This window comes from Cryptomeria japonica, chromosome 2 (genome assembly GCF_030272615.1).
Source record: "Cryptomeria japonica chromosome 2, Sugi_1.0, whole genome shotgun sequence".
Taxonomy (NCBI): Eukaryota; Viridiplantae; Streptophyta; class Pinopsida; order Cupressales; family Cupressaceae; genus Cryptomeria; species Cryptomeria japonica.
The window spans coordinates 441,944,669-441,957,627 of record NC_081406.1 but is presented as its reverse complement, the minus strand read 5'-3'; positions in this window follow the sequence as shown (position 1 = coordinate 441,957,627).

Sequence of the window (12,959 nt, the reverse complement as noted above, 5' to 3'; positions counted from 1 at the left end):
TACAAACAAAACAATATCCGATGCAATAACCAATTCAACATGTCGGCTCAATGCATTTACAACAACAATAAGTCATCTCCATAGCGTGTCACGCTGATCTGGAAAAGATAAACCTATCGGTGTAACCTAGACCTATTTGCCGGTAACAACAAATATGTAAATACGAATATGCCAATTAACAAAACTCCAAGACAAGGTGTCCACACTATGTCTTCGACATAGCCAAGTGTTTTCCATGCCCTTCCAAGTGCTGGTGATCATTTTATCCTGTCAGTGTACCAAATACCGGTGACTGTGCATAAGTCATTTGCTTGCTGGTGAATATTGTTGATTCTTCAAAGTGCCAGAGTTGATAAGTGTTTAGTAGGTGTTGACATCAATGACAAAACCATAACAAAATACCAAGAATCTCCCCCTTTGGCATTGATGGCAACACAAGATGGGAAAATAATCAAAGTGCCAAACTAGAAATTGCAAATACCAAAAACCAACAATCTCCCAAAAAGAGATCATAACCAGAAATCAAAATACATATACAGAGAGTAATAATCTCTCCCAAATAACAATCTCTCCCCCTAGGAGCAACATGTGTTTTCCTTGTGTTTTTCCATACCAATCTCTCTCCCTTTGACATAAAATGCCAAAGTTATTACAAAACCAAGTTCATATACAAAATACCAACCAAATTAGTATACCAACTACTCCCCCTGAGAAGTAGCTTCCTCATCAAAGACAGAGTAAAAAGATTTCTTTGTTAATTTTGTCGGTTGAGGACAAACATCAACTTCCTAAGTCTCTACCGGTGGGGGTATGACCCCAAGCTGGTCTCTGAGATATTCAAAAGTCTCCTTAGGCAGAGGTTTAGTGAAAATATCTGCAATCTGCTCTTTAGTATTCACATAAACCAGTTTTATTTCCTTTGCTTCAACATTTTCCCTTAGAAAATTCAGTTTGATAGAAACATGTTTGGTTTTAGAATGTAGTACCGGATTCTTAGATATATCAATTGTTGCAGTGTTATCACAATAGATAGTAATAGGTTCTTTGCACTTTACCTTTATATCTTTCAACATTTGTTTAAGCCATAGTACCTGTGTAATGTTAGTTGCTGCTGCAACATATTCTGATTTTGCTGTTGATAAATATGTACAGCTCTATTTCTTACTTAACCAAGAAACTAGTCTACTTCCAAGAAAAAATGCTCTATCGGTGGTGATTTTTCTATCATCCACATCTCCTGCCCAATTTGCATCTGTGTATGCACATAGTTCAAAGTTTTCATCTCTAGGATACCATAATCCAAGAGTTGCAGTGCCTTGTAAGTACCGAAAAATCCTTTTTACTACTGATTCATGATTTTCTCTAGGATTACTCTGAAATCTTGAAACAATAAATACTGCATTCATGATATCAGGTCTAGTTTGTGTCAAATACAGTAAATCTCCTATCATAGATTTGTACCTTGTTGGATTTACAGGTGTAGATTCATCCCTTAGTGATAGTTTGTCATTTGTAGTCATAGGTGTGCTTACCGGTTTAGAGTTTTCCATCCCAAATTTATTTAGTAACTCTTTTAAGAACTTGGATTGACTCAAGAATATGCCTTTATCAGTTTGTGAAATCTGTAATCCTAAAAAGAATTTTATTTCTCCAATCATAGACATTTCAAATTCTTGCTGCATTTTAATAGAAAATTCTTTACATAATCCATCTTCTCCTCCAAAGATTATATCATCAACAAAAACTTCTATAACCAAGATGTCATCATTAGTCATTTTATAATATAAATTGTTGTCTACATTACCTTTAGAAAAATTAATCTTCAAAAGATACTTATCCAATCTTGCATACCAAGCTCTTGGAGCTTGCTTCAATCCATACAAGACTTTTCTTAACCTACAAACCATATCTTTGTTAACTGTCAAAGAAAATCCATCAGGTTGTTCAATGTAAACTTCTTCTTCAAGATCTCCATTCAAAAATGCACATTTAATATCCATTTGATATACTTTTTAGTTCTTATGTGCTACAAAAGCCAAAAATAATCTGACTGCCTAAATTCTAGCTACCGGTGCAAAGGTTTCATTGTAATCAATTCCTTCCTTCTGAGAATATCCCTTACACACTAGTCTTGCTTTATTTTTGATAACCTTACCATCTTCATTAAGTTTGTTTCTGAATACCCATTTGTTTCCAATTACATTTTTATCTTTAGGCCGAGGAACTAATGTCCAAGTGTTATTTTTCTTAATTTGTTCCAATTCTTCTTCCATAGCTTTAATCCAATATTTATCTTCACATGCCTCATTAACTGATGATAGTTCAATTTGAGAAATAAGACATACCTCTTGATTTGCCAATCGTCCTCTTGTCATAACTCCTTTATACTATTTTCCAATTATCTGATCTTTAGAATGATTCAGTCTTACATACCGGGGTGTCTTTGTTTGTTGTTGTTCCTCAATTACTATGGAATTTTCAGATGATACCAGTGTCACTGGATCTTCATTCTATACTGGTGGATTCAGTGTAGGCTCATTTGTCAAATTTCTGTTGCCGGTTTAGAGTCTATATACCTTGAAGTTCCTCTGAATTGTTCATCAATCTTTACATTTGTACTTTCAATAATTTTCTGCAATCTTTTGTTAAAACATCTATATGCCTTGCTCTTAGATGAACAACCAAGAAATATTCCTTCATCACTTCTAAGATCAAATTTTCCAATATACTCATCTCTTCTGGTATAGCATTTACTTCCAAAAATTCTGAAATATTTAAGAGTAGGAGTAATACCAAACCATAGTTCATGAGGGGTCTTACCAGTTTCACCTTTGATGTGAACTTTTTTGAATGTATAGACCACTGTACTGACTGCCTCTCTCCAATATACATGTGGTAGGTTTTCTTCTGATAACATACTTCTTGCTGCATCCAAGATAGTTCTATTTTTCCTTTCAACAACTCCATTCTATTGTGGTGTCCAAGGTGCTGATAGTTGTCTTCTGATTCCATTTACTTCACATAATGTATTAAATTCCTTAGATGTAAATTCTCCTCCTTGATCTGATCTTAAACATTTGATTTTATTACCGGTTTCATTTTCTACCATAGCTTTGAACAGTTTGAACTTTCCAAGTGCTTCTGATTTTTCTCTGAGAAAAGTAACCCAACACATTCTAGAATAGTCATCAATGATTAGCATGAAATATCTATCACCTTGTAAGCTTTTAGTTCTAGCTGGACCACATAAATCATTATGAATTAAAACAAGAGCATTATTTTATTTTTCTGGAATACTTTTGAAACTAGCTCTAACTTGTTTTCCAAATTGACATTCCTTGCATACTGTACTGTGAGGTTTGACAATTTTAGGTAAATCTCTAACTGCCTTAATAGTACTTATTTTCACCATGCAATTAAAGTTTACATGACAGAGTCTCTTATGCCATAGCCAACTTTCATCAATATGTGCAATTAAGCATGTCTTTTCACTGTTATTCAAATGAAAGATATTACCTCTAGTCTGATTACCGGTTGCAATTTCCAAACCAGTTCTATTCATGATTTTGCATTTTCCATTTTTGAATTGTAACTGAAATCCTTTCTCAACTAATTGACCAACACTCAAAATATTATGCTTTAATCCTTCGACATAGTAAACATTGTCAGTGTTATGCTTACCATCAAGAGATATTGTACCCTTACCTTTGATCAAACAAGCTTTATCATCTCCAAATCTTACTAAGCCTCCATTGTATTCTTGAAAGTTCAAGAATTTACCTTTATCTCTTGTCATATGATGTGAGCATCCTGAATCAATGATCCACTCATCCTTTACTTCAACTTTAGCTACCAAGTCCTGTTCTACCAGTTGAGCAGTAGGTGTCAGTTGATCTTCTGTTATAGCAACAAAAACCCATCCATTGTCTATTGAATCCTCATCAGAATCATCAGTCACTCCTTCATCAACAATGTAACAAGATTTGTCTTTATTCTTCTTAAATTTGTATCTTTGATATTCAGGGTTAGGCTTGTATGTTCTTCTAGCTTCTTCTCTTAGTCTAGCATGTCTATCAAGGCATCTTGAAGCCAGATGACCAATCTTATTGCAGTTAAAACATTTAAAGGGTGCTTCACCTTCATACTTACTTCCAACTGGACCTTTAGGCATTTTCCTTGCAAATAGTGCTTCAAGTTCTTCAAGTTCTCTTGCATAAAAGGCTTTCCAATCTGATTTATCAAATGATGGTGCAGATGATGTTGATACTTTAAAGGATAAATCTATCTTTATAGTAGTAATAGGACCAAATTCTTCAATTTCAAAAGCTGAAAGTTTTCCAATCAATGTATCCCTAGTTACTGATGTATTAGGCATTGTTCTTAACTCATTTATAGTAGTGACTTTCATTTTATATGCTGACGGCAATCCTCTTAAAACTTTTGAAACAATTTCATCTTCACTTAAGGTTCCTCCACAACATTTAATACCCAAAACAATCTCATTTACTCTTTCCATAAAAGCAGAAATCCTTTCATCTTCTTCCATTTTCAGATGTTCATACCTGACCTGGAAGCTTTCAAGTTTTGCAATTTTGACTGTGGAATCTCCTTCATTCAGTGTTTCCAAATGATCCCAAATAGCTTTAGCAGTGGACCTATCTAATAGTCCCATGATTTGCTGATCAGATAATGCACTCAAAAATGCTTCTCTTTCTTTGCAATAATTTTCTTCATCTTTAGTCAAGTTAGGTAGATTAGGCTGACTCTGAGTAGGAGTAGTATAACCATTCTTTGTAACATCCTAGATGTCCTTTCCAATGCAATTTAGATGTGTCTCCATTCTGATCTTCCATATGCCATAGTTGGTTCCATCAAGTTTAGGACTGTCCTTCTTGAAATAGTTAGTAGACATTGGATCTCCTCAAGCTGTTAAACTTCTGCAAAAGAGGACTAGGCTCTGATACCAATTGTTAGGTCCTAGAGACAACTGAGAGGGGGGGGTGAATCAGTTGTCTAACAAATTCAAACCAAAAACCATTAAACCAACTTAATGCTTAATACCGGTAAACCAGTCTAATATGCCGGTAGATAGTTTTAATAGTTAATTGCAATATCGATAAGGATTAATGCATGAAACAAAAGGACAAATTCATCCACAACACATAAAACCAATATTTGTATGTGGAAGCCCTGTAAGGGGAAAAACCACGGTGGGAAACCTTACCCACAATCAAATGATACTACTGCAGATAGTAAGTGCATACAAATGGGGTTTGCACATGCAGAAAGGCCAAGCGCCTAGAGCTCACTACTCAATCACAAAATAGGAGTCACACTGACTACAATTGGATGGTTAAATCCAATAAGAATGTACTACTCAAAATAGCATCTTCATATGCTGGATTTAGTACTGGTGTAATTCTGATTGTCTTCACAAAAACCCTCCTTCAATCTTCAAATGATGTCTGCATGTATAGCTCTGCTTATTCTCGCATTTACCTTCTGTTGCCCCCTTTTTTTATTTTTTGTTTATAGCCTATCAAAAAAAAAGAGGGTAATTATTTTCTAGGACTTAAGTCTTCATTAAATGAGCTTCGTACTCATTCGTCGAATCTTTAATAAAGTTCACAATTCGAGTTCAAGAGAAATGCATTCCATAAAGTTCCAAGTTGTCATTAGCATAGTCATTGAACTTGAACTTTGAACCTTTACGGTTCAAGGTTCAAGGTTCAATCGGTCTTTTGTCTTGTGTTTTGTGGTTGTCTTTTCAGTGCTTGTCTTGTATTCGCTTTGAACTTGAACAATTGAACTTTTGTTTTGAAACGGTTCAAGGTTCAAGGTTCATTCCTGTGCTTTTGAACATTCCTTTCATCTCTTTCTACTTGTTCGCAAATGTGACTTGTTGTCATTGAACTTTGAACCAATGAACTTCTTTAAAAATGAGTTCAAGGTTCAAAGCTGTGTTTTCAACTCAACCCGATGGTGTCATGAAAAAAAAGGCAGTGCAATCAAAATAGAATTTTCCTTGGTTTTCATGTTTTCAAATTGTAATTATGGAAACAATCATGAGAAGGCATGTCAACTGTGCGGAGTTGATTTCTAATTAATAAGCATGTCAAAATTATATCAAATCACAAGTGGTTTCACATGGAGAATAAGCTGGGACGAAGCGTGTGTTGGTTCATTTCAGTCTTTTCCATCTTTAAATATGGGGCGTCAGGTAAAGTAATTATTGTTGCTGTTGGCGAAGAGTGGAGACGTAGAAGGTAATTTAGCTCAGTTCTTCCAAGGGTTTCACAGTTTGATGTTGAAGACAGGTGAGTTCAATTGCTTATTTTCCCCTGCTCTGTTTAGTTCTAAAAATTGGAAAGTGTAATTCTTTGCTTCAAAATTGAATGTTGTCTAATTGACGCAATTTAAAGCCAAAATGAGACCGATTCTGCCCAAATTGGGTCAAACATCATGCCTGGTTAGTACCCTTCCAGAGTTAGATGATACAGCCTTCATTCAGGATGAGTTAGATAACTTTTTAGAGAGGGCCAAGAACCCGACAGCTAATTCCATGATGGAAAAGATAGTTCATAGTGGTCTTGTTGAGGCCGTTGCATTCCCAATTGTTGCTCCTTGCCCAAAATTAGTGTATGCATGTATGAACCAATATGATGCTGGTAATAGGTGCATTAGAGCCAATAATGGAGACATGCTAGTGCGGATTGACAGAGAAACTGTAATGGCTGCAATTGGAATTCCTCACAAAGAGCCGTATGAAGATTGGTCCATAGGAACCTCATACGCATTTTTCTCTGAGAAGAGAAGTGTTTATTGGAACGTCATAGCGAGGAACTGGCTCCTTAAAATACAAAAGGGAGGTTCTAGGTTGCCCAAACCCTTAACAAGAGAACATTTCATCATAGAAGTTAGGGATATTGTGATCCTTTTGAACATGCTTAAGGGGAATTCACATGCCTTCTATTGGGAGGACTAGATGTATTTTTACATTCAGGTATTATTAGCTGGTGAGAAATACCTAGACTAGGCACAAGTAATTGCTGAGAGATTGCATGAAGGGTTGAGTAATTTTGTTGGAACAGCTAATTTTCACATGACTTCATACTTGTTCTATATTTTAGCATGTATCAGAGAATGGCCGGGATTACATTAGGAACCCTGGGTTAATGGAATGAAGGTCTACGAGTGCTATCCACATTTGCAAATACAGAGATACATAGAAAATTTCTTGAGATGGAATGATGTCTTTGCGAGAAGATTAACTTTTGAACTGGAGGGAAATTTGAATAATAGGGTGTCACCTGAGGCATTAAAGTTGGTCACCACATATGGGAGTTGTTTCATTCAATTTCCTAGATTCACCTATATCCGAATTGGAGGCTTTGAAGATGAACCTTTCAAATTACCCAGATATGCTCTTGACAGCTATGTACTTTTAGAAGTTAGCAAACAGCTAGCTCATGTGGATAAGAGATTTGGGATGAAAAGTGAATCTAAAGCAATTTTCCCAATTGAACTCGGACATTATAGTTGCCAAACTGTTTCTGATGCATTGAACTTAGAATTGGAACTCAAGAAGATGAATTTGCCACCATATGTTGCTCGGCAGGGGTTCGATGACAAAGAACATGCAATGAAGCAACTAAATGTTGATGTGAACTTCACACATATACCCCAATTAGAAGATTATTGGGAGGATTGTTGTGATGAATTTGAAGTTCGGAGAAGATTATGGTCGAGGTTCACTATACAGCAAATTATTACTTTGAAATTGCCCATGAACATTGCAGGAATACAAGAAGTAGAAGATGAAGATGTATTGGACCCAGAGTTCAATAAAAGAGTTCATGTGCAACCTATTCCTGAAATTGATTGGGATAGGAAAGAAGAAGAAAATATTCAGTCAAGAACCTTTAATGTAATAAGGAGAACAGAGAAATGGTTAAGAGAGCATAGGCCTGGAATAAAATTTTCTGTCGGATCAGTTGAAAAATCAGTTGAGCAATCTCATGCCATTGTACCAATTTCTTCTTCTAACATTGTTGTTGATATTACAGGTGTCACTGGTACTCGAAGTGAAAAGGTTCAAACTAGAAGACTTAAAGAACCACTGTTTGGCCCCTCAACGGTTTGAGTCACCCATTCCAAAAGTAAAAGGAAAGGTGCAGACATCACAGGAAAAGAAACCATCATAGTTCTTGATACTGAGGATGCGCAAGTGAGTATGGGTGAACCAGAAACAGACATTCCTGCAGCTCAAGATGCAGGTAAAGAAAAGGAGCAGTCTGAGGAAAGCCCTGATCAAGTGACTACTTTGGTGACCATGGATTCATCCAAATGTCAAACGACACCAACTAAGATATCCTCAAATGTTTCAAGGTGGTTAGGAGCATCAATAAGTAAGAAATGCAATGTAGTCCCTATCAGTGTGCCCATGGAAGATATGGTGAGCAAATGCCTCGGGAAAACACCGAAGTCCAAAAAGCTAAAAGCAGAAGCTATGCTGGAGGTGGATGAGAATACAAGGCACTGGGTAGCTGAAGTGGCTAGGCCTATTTCTGACAAAGATCCAGAAAATGCAACGGAGTAGGATTTTGTTGTTGAAAAGCTTGATTTAGGAACTGCTTCAAGGGTTGCTGATGCAAAACACTTAGAGTCCTCTGCTAAACGAATGTTGTCCAGAACATGGAAAGATGAGAAAGACAAATGAGATTTGAAGCAGACCGTGAAGCAGATGGCAGAGTATATTAACGCCATTCATCATCCCAGCCCACAGCCCCTATCATAGGTTCCTCAAAATTTTGATCCTAGATCTCCCATGAACCAGAATTTATTGGATAAAGTTCATAGAAATCATGTCCTGGCGGAAAACTTTGAAGAGTGGCTTGAGTTCATAATTCAGCAAGGAACAGAGTACATTGCTAATCTGGTAAAGGCGTACGAGGATGCTATGATTGTGACTCAAGAGCTGGAAACAGAGGTGTCGGTGTGGGAAAAGGAAAGGAAAAAATGGGCTGCAATACTGGTTCAAATGAGAGATGTACAGAAGTATGGTGTCATGAACTTCCTTACAGAAAAGGTAGTAAATGATTTAGATGACAAGGTACGGTATGTGGCCAAGGAAAACATTGAATGGAGAAATTCAATCATAAAACAAGGTCATGAAGAGTCCATTAAGATGCTAAAAGAATTGAAAGAACTCATTGCCGTGATGCAGAAAGACTTGAAGTGCATCGATGTACAACTTCTAAAGGAAGACGGACAGACCACTGAACAGGTAGTAGATATGGTGCAAAATTTCAAAGGGAAAATCAATTCTGTTAAAGAATCAAAATCCTTTACTCGCGATGACTTCACCAGAGTGGCCCACATTGAATCCATGTTGGTTGTCTATTTGGATCATTTAGAGGTGCATAAAACTAAAGTCACGCAGGTGGGTATGGATAAAGAAGTCTGGAAGCAATGCATCCTGCACATAGGTCTCCTGCATTACCAAGTAGTTCATAATTTCTCCATGGCTCATATGGAGTGGCGAAATATACGTGGCACCGCACACACTTTAGAGACAATTTAGGCCATTTTCTGTTCTTTTAGTTATGGCTCTATTTACGGCTTGTAGCCGTTTAGTTAGGTTTCTGTTATAGGCGGTTGTTTCTGGAATTTCATATTTGCATTTTATTTAAAAAGACAATTAAGCCTAGCGGCTATATATATTTGTAAGGATGTTTTTTTTGTGGGGGATATAATTTTTTTTCTTTGGTGAAAAACTGGAAGGACCAGACTAATTTCACTTGTAATTTCAGTGAAATACCCATCTTTGAGTGGAATGAAATATATGATACAACTTGAGAAATCTGTGTGTTTTGAATGCACAAAATTTCTGTTGGAATGATGATGTGTTCGTGTATCAATTTCTTTTCTCTGATTTTTCATTTGAAGTCTGCGAATCAATTTGGTAAATGAAACTACTGTAAGCTTTTGAATTTTTTGATTCCCCTTGTCCTGTGAGACATGAGTGAGTGTCAATCAGAATTCAAACATTCTTTATCATCGTGAGAGTTAATTTCCATTTGAGATCAAACGTCTTATTATGAATTTCATTATCCATCATTAAGCATTCATATTGTGTTGACTAATGAATGTTGAAGCCTTTTGTTTACTTTCTAGTTAAAAGTGAATCACATAAAGAGAAAATTATTCAAAATTCATTGAATATTATATAGGGAGTTGTACCTTAATGCAGAAGGTAAGAACAATAATTATTTATCCAACTGCTGGTTATCATTGGTTTTCTATTTGGGCAATAGGGGTATTTATTTGTAAATTTTTAGAAATCCAATCTGTTAACCAACACCTTCACACAATCCTTTTTTGCATTCCACACTTGATCTTACAAATAAGATCTTACATTTATACCATAACCTAGGACCAATTTTAGTAGGTCGGCTCTACAAGATATATTACAATAAAATCATTTTCCAAACAAAACAATATCTGATGCAATAACCAATTCAACATGTCGGCTCAATGCATTTACAACAATAATAAGTCATCTCCATAGTGTGCCATGTTGATCTAGAAAAGATAAACCTGCCGGTGTAACCTGGACCTATTTGTCGGTAACAACAAATATGTAAATATGAATATGCCAATTAACAAAACTCCAAGACAAGGTGTCCACACTATGTCTTTGACATAACCAAGTGTTTTCCATGCCCTTCCAAGTGTCGATGATCATTTTATCCTACCGGTGTACCAGATACCGTTGACTGTGCATAAGTCATTTGCTTGCCGATGAATATTATTGATTCTCCAAAGTGCCAAAGTTGATAAGTGTTTAGTAGGTGTTGACATCAAAGACAAAACCATACCAAAATACCAACAGTGTCACCATGTCCTCTAGGACCAACCCCCATCCTACTGCCAGTCCCTTCGACCTATGGTCAAGACATAAGAAACCACCTATGAACCCTGCCAGCACTGATGGTAGAGGAGCATAATCCAAATCAATAAACTCCTGCCATGGGATCTCATACCCACAAACCGTATCATCCTGCAAGATCCGATGAAGAGCCTTTGTCCCACCCTCCTCTGTTTGCTCATATGGTAACAATGAACCTACCACAAGAATCCGCAGAATAAGGTAGCAATCCTCAGGTGTCACTGTGATCTCACCTATAGCCAAATGGAGGGTGTTTGTATCACTATGCCACCTCTCGGCCAATGTTGTCAATAAACCCTGGTTAATGATAAACCGGGGCATCTCTAACAAAGAGGATAGGCCACACCTCTCAATGATATCCCTATCAGCCTGTGTCAATCATGGTATCAATGACCATGGTCTCGAAAATCGCTCTCATGACTAAACAACTCCAATGTGCTCCTATCACAAGTAAAACAAGTCCAATATCAGTTTCCTCATCAAATCAATTCATATCAAAATCAAATTCATATCAACTTGAAACATTGAAAATCCATTCAAGTTCCACATCATATCAAATCCATTTCCATATCAAATCATATCAACTTGTAACACAACTCAAGCTCCACAATTACATCAACTTGTAACACAACTCAAGTTTCACAATCACATCAACTTGTAAAACAATTGAAGTTTCACATTCATATCAGCTTGTAAAACAACTCGAGTTCCACAACCATATTAGCTTGTAAAACAACTCAAGTTCAACATATATATCAACTTGAAACAATGCATATCCAATCAAGTTCATATCAAAACATCCATATCCAAATCCACATCATATCAAATCAACATCAGATCAAAATCAACTTGAAACATTGAAAATCAAATCAAGTTATATCAGAACTCATATTGGACAACTTATCAATACAATGATAGCAGACATGCAGACTAACAATTCGCACCCATCCCGACAAAACTGGCATAAACCTACCTATTTCTCTTCATCCAAAATCATACTTTACCCAAACTTTTCTACCATGCACTAAACAATCTTATCTATGCGCTAACCTAAATCTATGCGCTACCCTATCCTATCAACGCGCTACCCAATTAAACCTATGCGCTAGCCTACACCTACGCACTATCCCTTTTCCCCAACATGCCACCTAACCTACCCTCTATGCCACTTCTAGCCTATGCACTATCCTAATTGGTCCCTGTGCTGCAAACCTAACCCTATGCACTAGGTCATACCTATGCACTATCCCATACTACCCATGTGAGCCCCAGCTAACCCTATGCACTAGGTCTTTCCTACGCGCTACCCCTTTTCTCCTATGCGCTACCCTGTGCGCCCCCAATGCGCTACTCTACCCTACATCTCCGCTATCCTAATCTACCCGGATGCTACCCTACTTCGTTAAACTCTATGCGCTACGAAACCTATCATATGTGCTACGGTTTAACCCCGACGCACTAAACCGTTAAAATCATGTGGAAAAATTCAAAAACATGATAAAAAATGATAAAACAAAAATCAAAAAGGGGTCAAAAAGGATGACTTACTGGTGGTCCATACGTGGCGGGCCTCCAATACCTCTGAACGTGCTCAAATCGATGAGAAGAAAAGGGAACCAACATCTTGACTTTCTCTCCAAGTGTCACTTTCTTCAAATCAACAAGCACAAATGAGACAAAATAAATCACTTTTTACCTTTTTATAGGGTAAATGAAAATTAGGGTTGCATGGACGAACACGTAAATTGCTAGTGGTCTCATTTTAAACCTCACAAACATCATTATCGGGAGATGAATCAATTTTTTGCATTCAACATAGACAAAAATTTAAAATGCAATCAAATTTATCAAAACAAATCAAATTTTCAAATTTTTGATTCATCTCCCGAGGGGGCATTATCAACATCATTTATCAAATCTGGAGCATGACATAAACATCTCAAACATGACATCACACTGATCATAACCAAATCATGACGACACATCATTTTCTTTGAATCAACATGTG